The sequence below is a fragment of the Diceros bicornis genome, chromosome 5 (assembly GCF_020826845.1).
Source record: "Diceros bicornis minor isolate mBicDic1 chromosome 5, mDicBic1.mat.cur, whole genome shotgun sequence".
Classification (NCBI taxonomy): Eukaryota; Metazoa; Chordata; class Mammalia; order Perissodactyla; family Rhinocerotidae; genus Diceros; species Diceros bicornis.
In genome coordinates, this window is record NC_080744.1 from 54539704 (window position 1) to 54560803 (window position 21100).

The following is a 21100-nucleotide window of genomic DNA, read 5'->3' on the forward strand; positions in this document are numbered from 1 at the left end:
TGGGATGTCATTGTTTCTAGGCTCTGTCAGTGGATTTATATTTTATATATAGAGTATTTGATTCATGACTTCTAAATTTTATATATACAGATCTTCCTTGACTTACAATGGGGTTATGTCCCAATAAACTCATGGTTAGTTGAAAATGCGTTTAATACACCTAATCTACCGAACAGCATAGCTTAGCCTAGCCTAACTTAAACGTGCTCAAAATACTTACATTAGCCTACAGTTGGGCAAAATCACCTAACACAAAGCCAATTTTATAATAAAGTGTTGACTATCTCATGTAATTTATTGAATACTGTACTGAAAGTGAAAAGCAGAATGGCTATATGGGTACAGATGGTGTAAGTGTATCAGTTGTTTACCCTCGTGATCACGTGGCTCACTGGGAGCTGAGGCTCTCTGCCACTGCCCAGCATCGTGAGAGAATGTCCTACTGCATATCGCTATGGGAAAAGATCAAAATTCAAAATCGGAAGTACAGTTCCTACTGAATATCACTTTCACACCACTGTGAAGTCAAAAAATTTTAAGTCGAACCGTTGTAAGTTGGGGGCCCTCTGTATATTTTTTTATATATAATATATAATTTATATATTGTAAGATATATAATCATAATTTATGTATTATATATAAAATATATGACATAACATATATAATATTATATATATACAGTCAGCCGTCCGCGCACTATGTTTACAATTCATGTTTGCATCTGGGGATGTGGAACCTGAGGATATGGAGGGCCCACCCAAGGGACTTGAGCATCCATGGATTTTGGTATCTGCGGGGGGTCCTGGAACCAATCTCCCGCCAATACCAAGGGACGACTGTATACTATTTTAGAGGCCGTGAGTTCACTTTGATACCTTCCATTCCAATTTTACCCCACAGGGTTCTTTGCCTTTTCTCATTTCACATTTCTATTTCCGTCCTTCCACAGTGAGAACCCTGGCTCCCAACATCACCGTATTTCTCATATCGCTCATTTGCTCAAACCTACAATTTGCATAAGATAGTTTTGGATTTGCACCCGCAACCACTGTGAAAAACAAACTTTCTAAAAACAATTCAAGATTTGTTTGCAATTCTTTTGTCTTTAGCCTAAAGCTACACAGTAACCGTACTGCATTCAAAGTTACTTGGGTTGGTTCTTCCTGTCAACGCCTTCAGTGTGGCTATGTTATTCATTTGAAATACAATGGGGTTTATTTGTTTCCATTTGCATTTAGTTTTATCCCTCCCGCCTTGCTGTTTAATTTGATTTTTCAGACGTATGGAACAGTATCATACTTCTAACAGTCAAAACTGCCCAAAAAGATAATATCAGAGAAGCGTCCCTTCCTCCAAAATCACTTCCATCTTTTTCTTCCTCCCCATTCCTTTGTAGCTTAACCAATTTCATTATTTTATGGCTTGTCTTTTCCATGTTTCTTTGCCAAAAAAAAAAAAAAAGCAGATACATGCATAATTTTTATTTCCCTCTTTTATAAAGAAAAGGTAGTATGCAATATATACTCTTTTGTACTTTGCTTTTTTCACTTGACTGTATATCCCAGAAATCACTCCATATCAGTTTTGGGACATCTTCCTCATTCCTTTGTACAGCTGCAGAGGACCACATTTTGTTGATGGATCACCATACAAACATTTCCTATGTTTGGCCATTTATATAGTTTTAAGTGTTTTCAATTATAAATAATACTGCACTGAATAACCGTGTACATTTGTATTTTTGGACTGTTGAGCGTCTAACTTCAGGGCAAATTCCTAGTAGTGGAATTGTTAGATCAAAAGATAAATATATGTGTAGTTGTGTTAGATATCACCAAATTCCCCTCTATAAAGGTTACACCATTTTGCATTCCCACCAGAAATGTTTGAGAGAGTCTGTTTCCCCACAGCCTCACCAACATATGTATTTTCAAGGTTTGGAATTGTTAATCAGCGTTTTTCTTATTATGAGTAAAGCTAAATATCTTTTCACATATTTAAGGGCAATTTTAATATCTTTATGACTTTCTGTTCATGTCTTTTGTGTAAATTCCCTGGAATTTTTGGTCCTTTTTTCTTCTATTTAAAAACAATTTGTATATTATGGATATTAGTCCTTTGATTGTGATATATATGGCAAATATTTTTTTTTTAATTTTATTTATTTACTTATTTTTTTCCCCCAAAGCCCCAGTAGATAGTTGTATGTCATAGCTGCACATCCTTTTAGTTGCTGTATGTGGGACGCGGCCTCAGCATGGCCGGAGAAGTGGTGCGTCGGTGTGCGCCCGGGATCCGAACCCCGGCCACCAGCAGCGGAGTGTGCGCACTTAACCACTAAGCCACGGGGCTGGCCCGCAAATATTTTTTTTCAATTTGTCATTTACCTTTTTACTTTGCTTTTGGTCTTATTTTCCTATGCAAAGCTTTTTATATTTATGAAAATGTATCAGTCTTTTCTTTTATGGCATCTGGATTTTGAGTCATCATTAGAAAGTCTTTCTCCATACCCAGATTATACAAGAATTCATCCACATATCATCTACCATTTGTGTAGTTTCATTTCTTTAAAATTACATCTCATATTTAAAAAATATTTTTATTGAACTATAATTTATGTATAGTAAAATGCTCAGTTCTTAAGTGTATCATTCTATCAACTTTGATGAATGCATATCAAGGCAGACAACGCTTCCATCACCCTCTCTCTTTTCGAAGGTGTCAGACCTGCTTTGTGGTCTGATGGCTCTCCCTGCCTACTTCTGCCTTCTCCCTCTTTATCCTTCACAGGCATTTCCCCCAATAAAGATCTTGTAGGTCTACTCTTGTTTCTGTTTCTTGGAGGCCTCAAACTGACATAGGTGGAAACAGAAGTGAACAGTGACCCATGGGGGGGACTTGGTGCTTCCATCCCCACAACTCTGGGTTCTGCAGGGCTGGAGATCCTGGTTCCCAGTGGGGATGTACTCTTACTAGGGGACAGAGCCTATAATCTACATCTGTCACCAGGACACTTTGAGCTACTCACATCCAAACACTGGAGGTGAGAAAAGGAGTTGTCATCTTATGAGGGTATTGACCATAACCATCAGAAGTCAGGACTGCTTTCATACAATGGCAGAAGGGAGGAATATGTGTGGAACCCCTTGTACTCCCTTGCCTCATTGTAACCAGAGCTAACGTGAAGCAATTAGAAGGGTCTGATTACCAAGGGCACACACCCTCAAGTGCAAGTTTGGGTTACACCACCAGGAAGCCACCAAGGCCTACGAGGTGATAGATGAGGGTGAAGGGAATTTAGAGTAGACTGTGGATAAGGACAGCGTGAATGTCAAGTCCATTCCTGAGACCAAACGGGGCTGGAATTCATCCCACCAATCTTCCTCTTCTAAGTTTTCTCACAGGAACCTTGGAAGAACTGTTCCCTGAACAAGTTTAAGAAGTGGCTATGTGTTGGCCATGGAGCACCCCACTCATATCACCTTTAAAGAGAAGCTGAGAGGAGCACAGTTGACTGGCAGCCTCAGATGCTGCCCAGTGAACATGGAGGCTGCACTGCCCTGTGGCTGCTCCCAGCAGCTCACCCGTTCCTGCAGCGTAGGGCTTCTCTAACAGGCACCTTTGGCTTGGGGATTCACCGCCATCCTGGCCGAAGGTGTCTCAGACCTGCACTGTGGGTTGGCGCTCTTCCTCCATCATCCTTCCCTCCCTCTCCCGTTGACACGTGTGGGACCTAGAAGGCTGTCTGAAAGCACCCCTGCCCGCTTCTGCGCTGTCTCCTTTTATTCTTCACAGGCACTTTCCCTATAATTGCCTTGCGTGTTCAATCCCATTTGAGCGCCTGCAGCTCAGATGACCTGAACTGACCCCTTGGGATTGCTGAAATTGAGCAATGATTCTCTTCTGTAGTTAAAATTGCGCCTCCCCTAGGGCTTGGCAGCAATGGCAATTTTCACTCTTTCCCAAGCTTAATTGTCTCTCGCCAACTTCCACAAGGATAATATCCTCCTTCCCCAGGCTCTTCAATGATTCAAACAGACTCCTGACTGATCCTTAGCACCTGTCCTCCAGACCAGCCCAGATGCGTCAGCACCGCAGAGGAAACACAGTGCCGGCTCGCCCCCGACCCTAAACAAAGGAGCCATGTTGCACCCGTCACGAAAACCTCCTCTCCGGGGCCTCAGGTACTGGGAGGAAGAATTTGAAAAATAAGCTCAGAGAAGCTGCTGCTTCCTAGAAATTAGGGCTCCTCAATTATTCTTTCAGGAATTAGTGCAATTATGCCATTTTAGGGGTCTACCCTAGGCTGGTAAAGGCTTACATTCTTGAACAGCTTCACAATACTATATATACACACGTATATACTCATACACACAAATATGTATGTAATGGTGATATATGTAATTGATATAGGTGTGATTTACATAATTGCATAGAAAATATCCCATATTCAGTATAGAATGACATCTTGATAAAAATTTCACAAACATTGCTTTTCTCTTTTTTCTCTTCATATCCTAACAGAACAGTATCAAAAACCTTAAAAGTGCAATAATATGGTCTAACTACTCAAATAATGTGTAACTAGAATAATAAAACGATCTTCCTTCACCTCGCCCTCTAAACACACCCTCAGAAAATATAGAGAAGATATTGGATTAAAATGTAATCACGCTCTTGTGGTAAAAATCTGGAAGCTTTGACTTTCAAATTTGCGAGACAGGACATTATCCTAATGGAATTACGCTCCTTTTGGAAAGCAGGGACCAAAGAAAAAGAACTACAGCTGCTTTGCGTATTACTGTGAGCTATTGGCTACATTGTGAGAGGGAGGTACGTTGCAAAGTAGGAGACAATTGGGAGACAGATTCTTTTCCTCCTTTGGGATTTATACTGTATTGTCTCAGAACTATTATTTCTCTGTGTTGTTCCCTGCTGGACTGTTAAGAGAAGAGACTGGAGTGCCTGAAAATTACAACTGTGAAGTCTACCCTGAAAGATTGGGGGTAATAATGAGTATCACCGAATATCCTGTGAGCCATGAGCCACAGCAGTCCCCACTTCACATACACTCTGAAGTGTGGTTCCAGCCTCAGACTCTGGAAAACATACAGCAAATAGAGGACAGGGGCTACTAGAGTAAGATCAATTCCTACGGGTAGAGGGCCTGAGTATTCCGGATAGAAGGCAGTGGGGATATGAGGTGAGCAAGAGACCCAAATTAGGAGTTGGCGAGAGCCATTAAAAAAAGATCACTTTAGGGCCGTCCCCATGGCTTAGTAGTTAAGTGCTCGCGCTCCGCTACTGGCGGCCCGGGTTCGGATCCGGGTGCCCACCGACGCACAGCTTCTCCAGCCATGCTGAGGCCGCGTCCCACATACAGCAACTAGAAGGCTGTGCAGCTATGACATACAACTATCTACTGGGGCTTTGGGGAACAAAAAAAAAAGGAGGAGGATTGGCAATAGATGTTAGCTCAGAGTGGTCTTCCTCAGCAAAAAGAGGAGGATTAGCACGGATGTTAGCTCAGGGCTGATCTTCCTCACACACACACAAAAAATGACTTTATGATATGGCATTAAAACAAAAAGTACAATAGAGCATAAACGATAAGAGAAGCAAATGTTCATTGTTGGAGGCATGAGCTAAATCCTACATTTTCTTGTAAAGCCACCAACAAAGTATTTTATGAGAGATAAGAAAGGAAGTTAGCTATGAGGCCATAAAAACCTGTACTTTATTATTGATACTTTCCCAGGCCAAGCAGTGCATCTGAAGGCAGGAAGAATTGCCAAATTCATCAGAACAAATTTCAAAGCCATGACATGTCTAGGTGACTGATTCACACATCACGTTGAACTATCGTTAAGGAGTTGATCATTAATTTCTTAGAAAAACTTCCTATTGAGTTTGAACAGAAGATGCTCAATTTCCAGAGACAGGTGATTCAGTTGAGCCAAAAACAAAACTACAAATGTAGCCAAATATGAATCCCACGGTTCTTCAACATCCTCAGAATTACCCCATTGATGCTGAAAGTTCAGGAGAGAAGATCATGAGCACAGGTTATAGGTCATTTGTGTCTAAATAAGTCTGAAGGAGCTCTTTCAAAGAGCCTAAAGTAAACATTCTAAATGACCAGAAAGCTCTGTGTCCAGCTTTGGCTGGCAGCATTTGCTCTTCCTTAGTGGCTTAGGAAATAATGATGCATCTTATGATCAACAGCGTCTTAGATTTGAAGAAATGTGATGATTAGGAAAAGACATGAAAAGTGGTTTTAAGCTTCTAAGTGAGATGTTTCCGGTTGTGTTGTCATCTCTGTGTTGAGATGCATTTGCCTCCTTCACCCTCAGTCTTAGGAGAATCACAGCCAGAGCCGACACAGGATAGATTCCCACCTGGTCTGAAGATCTACCCGGTCAAGCAGACCAAGATAGTCCTATTTATGTATTACGACTAGTCCAAGCTGATACATTTCAAATGCATTTAAACTATTGCTTCAGACTTGACTTAAGTTTCCCCTTGTCTTAATACTGTTCCCTTTTGTGAGACTTTCTTGCCTGCCTTGTGTAGGTAGAGGAAAACGATGGTTCACCAGAATGATCAGGACACTTGTGGCTGAGACTTCCTTGTTTACTTTGCACAGGTACAAGTCATCCTTGTCTGAGAACTGGCTTTGGGGCATTTTATGGTTTTTTCCCAAAATGAGAGAAGAAAGGTTAAATGCCTAGCATTTAAGGAAGTAAATGCAATGATTGGACTGAACTGATCAGACATTACTTGAATTTGCTCATCAGTATAACCAGGTGATTTGTCTTGCAGCTGCATGAGGATATTCAGTAATTAAAAAAATATTTTATTTCCATTTTGTTCCATTCTATCCATTCCATTCCAAAGACATTTGTTGGGCACAAATACTAGTCACAATCCTTGGTCCTGGGGATACATAATGAGTAAGGTACGGTCTTGATCTGCATGAAGGTGGCAGGCCAGAGTAGTGATGTGGGTGGGGTGCAGGCACAAGATTAAATGACTGTCTAGACCTCATTGTGACAAGTGCTAAGGGACGTTCAGGTTTGGAATCAGGCAATCCTGCTATTTAAGCTTTCTGCTTATAAAATGGGAAAAAAGAGGTGTAAATATCAAGTCTCAGCTTAGATATGACCTCTTTCAGGAGCGCTCCCGACCCACATATTTGCTTCCAAAACACCTTATCAGAGCACTTAACACACGGTCCTATGTCTGTATTCTCCAGCAGGCTGTTAAATTCTTTGAGGTGAGGGTCCACGTTTGGTCCACCAAGAATATCCTTGTGTCCAGCACGGGTTGAACGAATGATAAATGTTCTTTGTGAGGATATCGTAAAAAGAATATAGCACTTGCTTCCCTTGAGGAATCTTTTTTCCAAAGAACTTGTTGCTTCAAATTTAGGTTTTTAAACTTATACCTTTAAATGTTTAAAAGTAACAAAATTCATTTATAAGTGAAAAAGCAACAAAAAAATCTATTAAAAGTGTGTCACAGAAGACATGCTGTAGATGATCATAAATTGTGTTCTCAAGCTAGGAAAATTTATTTTGGGGCCAGTAAATATTTAGCATGACAGATACATTGGTTGATGCCTTTTGATACCTGTAGAAGAGGGAGTTGTCAAAAACGAGGATGCAAGAAAGGCACGGGGGTGGGAGAGCCTGTCCTCTGGCCTGGGAGCTGTGCAGGTTGCTGTTGGCGACAGTATCCTTGAGCCAGGTAGCCTGGGAGTTAAGTGTGAAGGAGTCTGCTGAGTGGAGGTGTCTGGATTTTATTCTCTGAACCCATGCAAGGGAAGCTCTTGGGGATTTGTCTTTAGCAGGAGAGTTACATGGGCAGAGCTGTGCTTCAGAGCCGTAATCTAAAAACAGAGACTAAATCGTGGCAGGGGAATAAGTTAAGCAGCTGTGGCTGCAGAACCGGAACCAAGGCAAGAAAGGAAAGTGGCAAGGATGGGGAGCTAATCAAGGAGGAATCCGAGGGCCTTGGCAAGCAGCTGAAAGACAGTTTTGCTCTGTATATACTCAGTGCCTGCCAATAATTGCTCCATCAGTGTTTTACAGAATGAGAATTCACATAGAAGGGAAAGAAAGAAGAGGAACCTAAGACATCATGGCAAAGTCAGGCCTGGGTGGATGGTGGCCTTGGCAGTGATTTGGAACCATAGGGCCAGAGCGGGAATAGGAGGAAAGATGATGTGTTCAGACTGGATCGGCAGAGGTGGTTGTTGGCATCTGTCTTCTCCCAGTTCTGTCCTTCCTGTGACCTCTGCCCTTCTGCCAGCTTCTCCCCAATTATACCAGAACATCTTTTTGGTTTTTGCTTTTTTTTAGTTGAATATTCTTGTTTTTTAAATAATTTATGGGCACTTTTATGCTCCCTGGAAAAATCCCATAGTCTTTGAACGGCAACTGTGGTAAGATCTTAACAAGACAAATGCTCACTAACTGGGGAGGGGTGTTCTGTGTAATTGAATTTTTCTGATGTCCTTGGGTTAAGTAGAAAACCTTTTAAAAATACTCAGATGAAATATTTGTAAAAAAGAGAAGTCTACTTTCTTTCAAATGCAGATGGTTGACTGTTACCATTAAGAAAAATTATTTAAAACTTGGAAATAAGAAAAAAACGGGCAGCATATCCTTGCAATGAAGACATTGTATTTAAGGGCATTTTTTAATAAGCTCACCCAAGGGTTAGTTAATTATCTAGGGCAGGGCTTCTCACCCTTCACACTATTGACATTTTAGGTGGGAGACTTGTTTGTTGTGGGGGCTGTCCTGTCCACTGGAGGATGTTTAGCAGCATCCCTGGCCTCTACTCTAGATGTCCTCTCTCCCCACTGCCTACCCCGAGTTGCTGAGTTGTGGCCAAAAATGTCTCCATGTAATGCCAAATGTCCCCCGGGTGGCACAATTAGCCCTGGTTGAGAACCACTGATTTAGAAGAATGAGCATTGTTTGACTTTGCTATTTGCTGTTAAGGTCTCAGACTCAGTCAAGTTCCTTGGGAATTTGCAGATCTTGTTTTGTAGAGATGCAATAATTTCTGCCCAGTAGGAGAGAGATCCGAAACATTGTGGTTTTGTATCATCTTGTAGGGCATTAAGCAGTTTTGTATCTAACCTAGGCCCTTCAGTCTAACATTTTTTGTGTGTGTGAGAAAGATCAGCCCTGAGCTAACATCCATGCTAATCCTCCTCTTTTTTGCTGAGGAAGACCGGTCCTGGGCTAACATCCATACCCGTCTTCCTCTACTTTATGTGGGACGCCGCCACAGTGTGGCCTGACAAGCGGTGCGTCGGTGCGCACCCAGGATCCGAACCTGGGCCGCCAGCAGCGGAGTGCGCGCACTTAACTGCTACGCCACGAGGCTGGCCCCTCAGTCTAACATTTTTTTATAAATGTCTACAGATATCCAGTTTCTCAAGGTGCTCTTTGAACCAGCTTTATCATCTTTTTGCTTCTGTCATTAATTAGTGAGTCGAGTAAGTTTTTGATGCATGTGTCTTTGTGGAGAGTCTTGTTTTGAACTTTTGTGAAAATGATGCTTTAGCATGATTGACTTTTCCAGGCTGGCATGACCTGGGGTTGCCGTTGTGAACTTGGGGTCAGAAGGCTCCTAGCTTTCAGATTTGATTTCTAAACCTTCTCTGATCTATCTCTGTGGTGCTGTTAAGTTCCTCCTGTCTGTCACTGCCCTCTCCTCTTATCCCCATTGTCACTGACCTGGTTGGGCCCTCATGTCCAGTTGGACCACTGCAATATCTTCCCAGCTGGCCTACTCACTTCCAGACTACCGCTCCTTCCTTCCAAACCTGGTGAGCTCTGCCGCCAAATAAAGATTCTTGAACCATGGCTCTGACATGTTGCTGCCAGGGCAAAGATGCCAGGCAATAGGATCATAAGACTTCTGAATTGAAAGAGCTTGTCTTTCAGATTCAGGGTTAGGGATTAGGGTTAGGGTTTCTACAGTGAGGAAACTGAGGCCCAGAAAAGCCATGTAGCTGATTAAAGTCACACAATGAGAGAGAGGCATGTCTTGAAAGAGGTTGGTAATCAGGATGACTGTGTCCTGGACAGTCCCTGGAAACTAACTTTGTGCATAAATCCTAGACATTATCCTAATCCCCCTTCATTTCCATTGCAAAGTACCAGGAAGAAAATGTTTCTATTAATGGGCATGGAGAAGGGGGTGCCAATTAATCCAAGCTTTTCTTGCCTCAGCCAATACTTTCCAGAGCAGTCCTGATTTGCTTTCCTTTGGCATTAGTATCCTGCCTGCTTTAACCACACGGGCTTCCTTATTCTGCCACTCATTTGATTGTGTGGCTGGTTTTCCTGATACTCCCATAGTTAATTCTGTTTGCTGTTCACTGTGTATTTCTGCTTTCTTCCAGCTGTCTGGCCTCCCAGTGGCACTTCCGTCGTCCTTCATGAACAACGCCTTCTAATCTCTCCTCTTTTTTTTTGGTTCTCCCACAGAGAACCAACAAGTGAGTTAGTCTCTTAATTAAAAATTTTTTTCCCCACACATCTAATCGGATCAGCTTGGCGTTAGGTGCCATTTATCTTTGCACAGTTGCACAGACCATGATACGTATCGTATCTGCTTGCTTGTGAATGGGAACTTGATTAGAGCCCACAAGAGTATCTTATTTAAATAGCACCCGAGGTAGGTGGACTCGGCCACTCAGAATGTGGCCAAGATTAGATGCTTCCTAATAGAAGTAATAAATCCCATGTGTAATAGCAATTAAGATTTGGCTTGTTTGCTTTCTTTTTTATAAATTAGATTCTGATTTCCCCCACAAATTCACCAGCATTGTGTGGTTTTTTCAAAATCTGACTGATGTTTACATATCCCAAATCAAATGTATTTTTGGAAGTTAATGACACCTCCTCTTCCAGGGGGCAGCTCAGTTTCCTTAGGTCCCCATTCCCCCGCTGCCCCCTACTCATTGGTATTTTCCTGAAGTGCCAAGCCAAAAGGTTAAAAACTGTATTTCAAAGCATAGCTGTTTGTTCCTAGCATAATCATTGCCTTCCCTACTTTATTCCATATTTCAAAATGTATTCCAGATGGATTCAAATTTTAAAGGTAAAAAACTCATAAAAATTATTAAAAGAAAGTGTGAGTGAATATCTGTATGACTCTGGAGTGAAAATGGGCTTTCTCAGAATTATATGGAACTCAGGAGCCAAAAGGAAAATATAGATAAGTTTGACTACATAAAATAATTGCAAACTTCTATGTATCGAGTGTTGCACCTAGGAAAGAACCTCATACCGTAGTCAAAGTCAAACAACACGCTAGGATGAAAAAGCCACAAAACCAGAATGAAGGACAAACAATTGATAAATTCAAAGAGCTCTTACAAATTAATAAGAAAAACTAACAGTCCAATAGATAAATGGGTAGAAAAATCAGGAAAGAAATTTAAGAAAGGCAAATGGCCAAAAACATATGAAAAGAGGTTGAAGCTTACTGATAATCAAAGAAACATAGATGAAAACCATAGTGGGATATCATTTTTCATCTATTGATTGTGGAAAAGACAAAAACGGGACAACACCAGGTACTTTCTCAGTAAGTGGGTAAAACTTTTTGGGTAGTGCCAATGAAAAATGTATCAAGTTACATAGTCTTTGACCCAGAAATTATACTTCTAATAATTCTATAAAAATAGCTGTACAAATACACAAAGATGTATATATAATTTTTTAAGGCAGCCATTTTTGTAATTAGAAATGCATTAGAAATAACTTCATTTCCAATGATAAAAAATACACTAATGTGGAATGACTTTCAATATATGTATTGTAAAGAGAAAAAGCAAGTTTCAAAGGGGCAAGATTATAAAATATAATACAGTTCTTCTGGAAGTTTCCTGCAAGGATACCACGAGTCAGTCGGAAGGTGCTAGATTAATATCTCTTAGATTCCAGGAACCCTGCCTCCCTTCAGAGCTGGGCAGGGTTCATCCACTCGCTCGCTCACTCTGTAAACATTCACTGTGCGCTTCAGGCAATGAGCGTGAGGTTAAGCAAACTGACTCGGAGGCTGGATTACTGAGTGCGAACCCGTCACAGGGCGTGGAGCTCTTATCTTGGGCAAGTTCCTTTCTTCCCTTACACGTGATACACTCTCTCCTGTTATGGGTGGAGAAACTGAAATCCAAGGAAGAGAGAGGCTGCACCCCAGGTGGCTTCCCAGCCAGGGAAGAGTAGAGGCTGATCTAGAATTATACCAGGAGAGGTGGCCTGCCTAGGAATCGTGTACTCTTGGTGTGGGCAGTGGGAGCAGAGTGGAGTGGATAAGCGGGTGGGAGCGGGGCCAGACTGCCAGGGTACAAATTCTGGCCCTGCCATCTACTAATTGTATCATCTTGAGTAGGTTACTCAGGTTATCCTGTACCTGATAGGATGTGTCATGGGGATTAAACGTAAAGTGCTTAGAACAGTGCCTGGCGCATAATAAGTGTCAGTATATGTTGGTTGTTGTTATTTGCGAGGCACTAGGGATTAAAAGGCGGACAAAGAACCGTACTTCCTTGTACTGTGCAGAAAGAATCGACAACAGAGTGGAGGATAGAGTGTGGGAAACGCCATGACGAGGGAGTGTTTCAGGATATTACAAGGACAAGGAAGAGGGGCCTCCAACCCAGGCTACAGGGTCAGGGGAGGCTGCCCAGGGGAAGTCACAGCCAAGCTGAGACCTAGAGGAGGCAGGGGTGGGCATTCTCTCTGGGTGGAGGGAACAGCCTGAGTCAAAGTCCAGAGGTGAGGGAGAGCCTGGTTAGTTCCAGGTACTGACAGGAAAGCAGGAGAAATACCTAAGCACATAGTGGGGCAAGGACAGGTACCGTGATCTGGAGGATGTGGCAACTCAGCTGGACCTTCACCCTGGCTGTTTCTTGGAACCCTACTATTTGCCTGACTGATCTGTTCACCTGTCAGGTATTAGCCTAAATGCCACCTCCTCCAAGATGTCTTCCAGGAATTCCCCCTTCCCACACAGCTTGAGGTCTACTTGTTACAGGTGCCCTTGGAACTTTTCTCACTTTTTTGTTACTACTTGTTTGTTCCTCTTCCCTACTAAACTATGAGCTCCTACGTGGTCCCACTTGCATGGGAATTGTTTACCAAGGCATACCCATTAGTATACTCAGGTTACAGATGAGATGACAGAGGCAAGGACAGGATCCAGGGGCTTCCCAAGGATAAAGGGAGCTAGAATTTTCACTCAGGTTCTTGAATTCCACCACGGGCTCGAGTCCACCGTCAATGATCTGAAGCAGGTACACACCCAGGCGGAACGCCAGCTGTAGCTGCCGACTTCCCCTGGCCAGGGCTGGGGCAGGAAGCATCCCTCAAGGCGAGGCTCATCTCTAATGACCTGGAACTACAGTATTTGAGGGCTGGGAGGTACTGAGGACCGAGTCCCGTCTGTTTGGCTTCTCACCTGCTCAGGTATGCACTCTGTGCCTTCCTGACCGGTAAGTGTGGGTGGGAGAGAAGTCAGACTCTCCCCTCGTTCTCACAGGCCTGTGCTCCCCCTCCTCACCTTTCCTGCTGCTGCCCACCTAGGAAGGTAGAGACAGTCTCTGCCCAGGGCCCAGCACCCAGCACGATGTCTCAATGATCCACGCCTGCCAGCTGGCAGTGACCATAACTACACACTGGAATTCTCCAGGGGCCCAGAGTGTATACAGTTGATAAGACCTTGTGGGCTAGGACAGCACAGAGGGGGCCCTAGAAATATTTTCCTCATTTGCTACCAAAAAGGATGGCATGAAGAGCCAGTAGCTTTTTTGTTTTTGTTTTGTTTTTTTAAGATCAAGAAAATATAACTAAAATGTATTGCATATTGTTTTGTCATTGAATCCATCTTTATATTTGCATATAGTAGTTGGCATGGTGGTCATTTTCCTTTAAAAGATAACTTGAGCCAGTGAAGTGATGTTCTGTGTTACGTGATGCAAGTATTTGAATTATCTTGTTTAAATTATATTGCTCTCATTATAAAAACATGCAATTTTACATTCTTAGAAAGGTAGTTCTACCAGGATTCAGTTAGACATAGATGCACACACACACAATCCTAATTTCCCCAGTAAAAGACTAGATCTGTTCACACAGGCCTGCAAAGAAGTGAAATAAAGAAAAAGCATGGTTGACTTCTGCGATCAAAGAGAGCACTGTCTTGTTTTGTTTCCTAAGATGATTCTAAAATAGTTTTTTAAAAAAATTAAAAAATACGTAATGATGTGCATTCTTGATGAATTAGAAAACTGATGAGACAAAAGGAGAGACTGAAATCCAGCAGTAATCGTACAACCCAGAATGTGGGTTAACTCTTAGTACATTCCTTTGCAGACTCTTTTCTGAAATGTGTTTTTATTTTTTTTTAATTAATTAATTAATTTTCCCCCCAAAGCCCCAGTAGATAGTTATATGTCATAGCTGCACATCCTTCTAGTTGCTGCATGTGGGACGCAGCCCCAGCATGGCCAGACAAGCAGTGCGGCGGTGCGTGCCTGGGATCCAAACCCGGGCCGCCAGCAGTGGAACGCGCGCACTTAAGCGTTAAGCCATGGGGCCGGCCCTGAAATGTGTTTTTAAATAAGAAACAAAAGATGATGGTGGTGGTAGAAAGAATGGGAATTAGAGCTTCTGTTCTCTACTCTGCAGGCTTCAGACCAGCTTCTTGACTCCCCTGAACCATGTGCCTTTTTCATACTTATGATTTTAAATGTCCCTGAATTAGGAAATAGCTTCCATATGAGTTAGCCATTTGAGAATAATGCTTATGTCAGAGACCTGAAAAAGTCATGGCTAAATAAAGTAAAAATTAATTCTTCTGTCATATAAATGAAGCCCAGAAGTGGGTGGGCAGTCCAGAACTGGTGAAGTGGCTCCATGGTATTACTATCTTTTAGCTCATCACTTCCATTCTCAATGTTGCCTCAAGGTCCTAAATAGCTGCAGGAGCTCCAACCATTACAACTACATTCATGATAATGAAAGAAGGAAGAGAAGAGTGGCTTAGCCCCCCTTTTAAGGAGCTTTCCCAGAAGTACCATTTCACACTTTCAATTATATTTTTGTTTGTGGCTTCCACATAGTCAAATCTGTCTCTTTTTTGTTTGTAATTTTCTGTTCTTGGTGTAATATTAAAGAGGACTTCCCAACCTAGGTATCAAATATTTCATATATTTTTTGGAAATTTTAGAAATGTCTTTTTTTTTAATTTAAATCTGAAATGTATCTATGTTTATAGTGTGGAGTGGGGATCTAACTTTCTTTTTCCAAATGGCTGCTGCTCTCAGGGGGCATTTTCTTTAACCCATGTATCTGTTACTTTTGTAGCCACCAGCCAAGATCCTTTCCTAGACAAGGTAGGAGGCATCCAGACAAACTCCTAATCTTCTTCTTTTAGATTTCATTAAGATCCACACTTATTTGTTTGCACTTGTATTTCTAACTGTTCCCTTTTTAGTTTCAACCTCTGGGCTTCCATTACACCCAGTGCATATCTCTTTTTGTACTTACACATGGCATTATAATCTATTTTCAAATATTTCTCCCATACAAGACTATGAGTTCCTTGACAGTAGGGACTGTCTTAATGAAGTTTGTATCTCTAGCATTTCAAACTTAGCAGCTTCCTCAATCAACAGGTATGAAATAGACTGAATGAATGAAACACTGCCATGTTACGTACCATTTTTTATTGGTTCCATTTCGAAGGTTATCTGCTAATTACACAGTAGGAGTTACCTTAATCTCATTCTTAACACGCCTCCAAATCTCATTTTTGGAAGGTTACTTCCGAGAAAGTTTCCTAAGAAAAATTGACCCCTTTAATGCTGTCTGGATTTCAGTTAGCTTCAGCTCTGTGGCATTCTATTTCTGTGTTGAGCTTACTTCAGGGTGCCTCTATGCATTAATTCCAGTAACTACTAGTAAGCCATGGTGCCAAGACTCCAGTACTTAGGGGACCCTCCCGGGGACACGGTGGTAGCTGTTCATTCAGGAAACATTCACAGTGAATCTACCCTCTGCACGTTCTCGTGTTGGCTGCTGTGGGGAGGTCCCTGCCCTCGAGTTCATGACGCCACGATGAGGACAAGTGCGTTTAGACTAGTTCGTGAGGTGGGGGGATAGAAAAACCATGGTTGTTATTGCCCTCCCCATCTAGGGTGCTGAGGAACAGGCAGCCCGGCCTTGGTAGAGAGCGGAGCACCACCCAAAGATGTGTGTATGTGTGTGTGGGCGGGGGGCAGTAAGGACTTGAGGTGTCCTTTACAATTTAGCAAATGGTCTGTCTTGGGAACATGAGTAGAAAGGAGCAAGTTGGATTATTTCACCTGGGAAGATTCAGTGACTAAGTACTTATTGAGTTCTATGGGGTTTCTTTCTTTTTTTTTTTTCTTTCTTGAATCTCTCTCCTCTGTCACTGCAGCTCACGTGGAGCGTGTCCCCGGGGAGGGATGGCATTGGGTGCCTAGAGGAAATGGAGCTCTAGGAGGGACCGGAGAGCGCCCTTCCAGCCAGCAACCTGCAGCTGAGCATGAGCGTCGTTTTACAACCCAGATGGGAGACAAGGTTGATCTTATTGGGTGTTTTAACCACTTCTCTGTGCCCAGAGATCATAGCCCCATCTTGGCCAAGAGCCCACTGACACAGAACATTAAATAAGTTTAAGGTTCAAAGCACCCCCGCTCTATCTTCCTCAGTACCTTCAGTCTCTTTCAAACCCCAGCTCCAGCCCATCCAGTAACACATTAACTTGGCCTGTGCCTGCTTATCTATTCTCGCTTCCTGCCTCTCTGCCTCATGGTCTCTTCTTTGTTGGTCAGTGGCCGCCATTGCCATCCATGATCGCACACAACCTTTCTCTCCTGGCCAGCCTTGGAATTCTGCTAATGTCTACTGTGTTGGGTGCTGACGGGTACAGAACATGGCTTCCAGGAGCTTCCAGTCTAATGAGAGGACAAAGCTGACACTTACCAGAGGGAAACGCTACCATAATAAAATAAGTAAAAGGGTGCATTTGCCAATTTGTAAATTCAGCTTGAAATGGTTGGATCCCTGCTGCCTGGGCCCTCCTCTGCCCCTATTGTTGGGACTGTAGAGTCCCTGGAACCTCCATCGAAGTTAACACTAAACTCCAGTGAATTCTTCCAGATATACCCAGGTGAGCCTGGCTTAGTTTCTCTGCTCCCCACTGCTGGAACTCTGAGACCCTCCCACAAACATACAAGACTTTATAATTCAAAACTCAGGGGATGCAGGCAAAGCTTTTACCTAATAGGCAGGCTAAACTCATGATTAGGAGAAAAGGATTGAGGGCTTGAGTGGGAAGAGTTTGCTATTTCATAAACAGCACCATAGCGGTAGCCATTGTGGGAAAACTCAGGGCTGTGTTGGACTTCCTCATACCCATTATCTGGTTTAATGTTGCTTTTATTTCGGATACTTGATGGAGGTGAGTGCTCATCATTTTCCGTGCTTGGGACTTCTAAATATCTTCATGTAATCCTGGACTCTTGGGTACATTTGCCTCCAGGCTCATCTGGCTGTGCCACTGGGCATCAGGAAGGGTAAAAGAAACCGTAAGGAAGGGCCTCATACCCCGGGTCTGGGTTCCTGCCATGAAACTTTCCTGGTTTCTCAGGCATGCTGGGACCGGGCCCTTCCTCTCTCTTGCCAATGCCCCATCTGCTCTTCAAGGCCAGCATGGAGTTAAGGTGTGGAACCCGCTGACCATCTTTCCGAATGCCCACCTGATCTCTACAGGTGGCCTGGCTCCCAATCTTCCTGTGCCCCATTCTGTTCCCTCTGCTGCAATTCCCTGGGATCAGCTGCAGCTCATCCCCAGTCTCTGCGGTGGTAACGGTGACCATTTACAACTGGGTCTCTTTCTGGAGCACAGAGAAGACAATACTAGGTCTTTTCCTTGGTTTACCCATCTGGCCACATCACCAGCATCAATACTTTTGCTTGGTCCAGAGTTCAAGAATGCTATTTGTACCCTCTTTGAGCTATTCTGTGAGTAAAATAGGATCTTTGTGGGCTGGCACTGGAGCCTACATAACAATAACCTTCATTGAGGTGCTACATATGCCAGCTATTAAGCCAGGTCCCTCATATGTGTTATCTTGTTTAAGCTTCACAACAATCCTATAAAATAAGTATTAGCCCCAATTACACAAAAGAAGTCGCTGAAGCACAGAGATTACAGAGTTTGCCCAAGGTCACCCAGCTAGAAAGTGGCAAAGCCAGGATTCAGACGTAGCTCTGTCCTGCCAAAGCCCAGGGGTGCCCATAACTACTACCCACTTGGTGTTCCTAATACATAGATTATCTTAACAATATATATCCATAATTCGTTAATGTTATATTATCATATATTTAACAATTATGAGTAGATACCTATTTTGGTTACCTTAAAAAATATTCAAAATATTTTCTCTTTATTGAGAGACTCAATGATGTGATTTTTTATGGGAAAGCAGGTGGGACTCTGAGGGAGCCATCAAAGAAAAGTCAGATATCAAGAAATTGGAGAGATTTTTCTAGATTCAGGTACTAGAGCAAGTGTTTATCCTTTAATCATTTTTGTCTCAGAGATTTTACAGCTCAACAACAGAGAGTCACTCAGAATCCGAGTGACTGAAGCTGGCAGAAGACAGAGGCCGGTGGAGTGGGGCCATAAAAGTGGGGGTGCAGATGACTCTAGATGGCTCCCTGCCATTGGCCTGTCTTCATGTAGAGTCAGCAACAGGCAGAGGAGGTCCAAAAACAGAAAAGACCTAAATTCCTTACGTTATATTGGGGGCTACGTAAACAATCCTTGTAGGAAGACAACACTGATCTCCGTTAATATGCCTTTGTCTTCAGATGAAGCCCACCCCGCTGGACTCAGCTTTGCCACGCCAGAAGGGAGACTCTGCAAACCATGTTTTGTGTTTTTCCAGGGGCCTCCTATTAGGCTCTGCCAAGAGGGGGCGCTGGAGGGAGACCGCCAGGCTGGAGCGGGCCTTCCTGTTTGCTTCCTGTCTACTTCCTGCTGCTGTGAGCGTCGCCGTGTCAACGTCAGTCCGTTACCTCGCCGTGGTGGTTCCTTTATGGAGCTGCGTTAAATCCGCTCTACAGTAACGGAGGACAGAGACACCAGCCGCCGTATAAGAGGTCTGGGTCTCGGCCTGGGGCCCTCCTCTGAGCTCAGAGGCCCCAGCACCATCTGAGTCGTGTCCCCGTCTCAGAGGTCTGAGTTTCAGCTTGTTGGCACCCCTCCTCCCGAATTCTAAACTTAATAATTCCCAAATCTTCATTCCTTCAGCCTAGGAGTGCTAGCTACTTCCCTAATAATTTAGTGTCGTCTAAACCCCCCACCTCCAGCCCTTTTTAGTTATTTAACAACTTGATATCTACTTAAGTTCTTTATATTAAACTTGCTATCTCAAATATTTGTCCAGGAATGCTACATTTGGGGAGGGGTGGTTTGGGCGCAGGGGCATGGGGAGGAAAACAGTGGCAAAGGATGTCAGCGGCTTTGAAGAAGGCGTTTTCCACACTGTATTGCCAAACCCGTCGCATGGGGCTCTCACTAAAGTCCAGGCTCATATGGTGTTAACCATTCTTCAGACTGCCAAGACCCGTAGGCTCACAGACATTAGTGAGGGAGATCTACAGTCTGGAACCGTGTGCATATTTCTACAACCTACAGAGGAACAGTCACGGAAAGTCAGGCAAATGGATTTTTTTCAGTAGTTGCCATTTGAAGAGTAAACTGTGGTTTTCATTGACTTTTTTTTTTTTTTTGAGTAAAAAAAAAAAGAAACAGTCCTTGAAGGGAATTTTTATTGCTCAGTCTTGTCATGTTGAGGGAACATAGAGGAGTGGCACTTGGACTCAGGCCAGTAGAAGGCAGGGGCATATCTGTGTGTTTCTATGGTTCCTTGTTAAGGTGGAAAAAGCTTTCCAGTTTTTGTATGAGCTTTGACAGGTGTTTATGAATGGTTTTGTGGCAGGAGAGCAGAGATACAGACTGGGCTGTTCTGGTTGAAATACCTGCTTGCCTTCTCAGATATCGGCAGCATTTTTTTTCCCTGTCTTGCTCACCTCCCTGAATGACTCGTTCTTGACAGTTTGCTCTTGAGTGTTATATCTGAGCTTGTTCTTTCATCTGAGGGCAGGAAGCTGAAAGGTGAGTGATAGAGCCACCTGCTGCTCTCTACTCTCCAGGGATTAAGGAAGAGCCTGAGACAGTTTCTCGGACATCCTGTGAATATCAGAAAATATATTTTGTAGGGGCTAAAAGAAGACCAGGGGATATGGTGTACACATTGGCTTCCATGGAAGACCAACCAATCTTCCCTTGGAAATAGAAACACACTCTGACAAGAGATCTTCCCTAAGCAGGAAAGAGGCTATTAAAGGTGAGAATTTTCTTAATTTTTCATTTTTTCTTCCTTCTAGATTCCCATGAAAGCTGTTACTAAAGAGGATACAATCTTATGTTTAGAAAGAGAATGCAACAAGGGAAAACAATCATTGCTGGAAGGATGTATCACATTTTGTGTCTCTTTCTCTCCTTTTAGGGATTTTTTTTTCCCTATAGTATCTGATTTTCTTGGATGGTACTCAGTACCCTATGTTGTATTTAAAAGGTAGCTGTGGTTTGGAGGAACAAGTGTTAGGCTTACAGACAAAAATATTAGGGGGAAGGGGTAGTGGAGGAGAGTCCCAGATTTGCTTCTTATAATATATGTGATAATTGGCAAGTTATTTAGCTTCTGTTTTCCTATCTATAAAGGAGGTTTAATAATAGTACATTTCAGGTATGTTGTGAAGATTAAATGAGACAATGTAAAGAAATATTGCTGGCCCATAGAAAGCACTCAAAAATTGCATATGCGTAGCTCTGTGTGTCTCCGTGTGTAGATGTATTTTAGATTTCTATAGACTAAGAGTTGTCTATGTGAATGATTATGAAGCATTTTTTGGATTATATCCAATTTTTTGTACTTAAGAACATTTTTTTTAAAAGGGTGGCTAGATAT

General features: G+C 42.8%; 1 protein-coding gene across 1 annotated transcript in view; it reads left to right on the plus strand.

The window, feature by feature from the left end:
• GCNT3 (glucosaminyl (N-acetyl) transferase 3, mucin type) overlaps positions 1–21100 on the plus strand; it is an 87390-nt gene that overhangs the window by 63880 nt on the left and 2410 nt on the right. The window contains exon 4 of the mRNA XM_058541713.1: positions 20349–20476. The gene's annotated coding sequence lies outside the window, so the exon portion shown is untranslated. The remainder of the gene's footprint in view (positions 1–20348; positions 20477–21100) is intronic.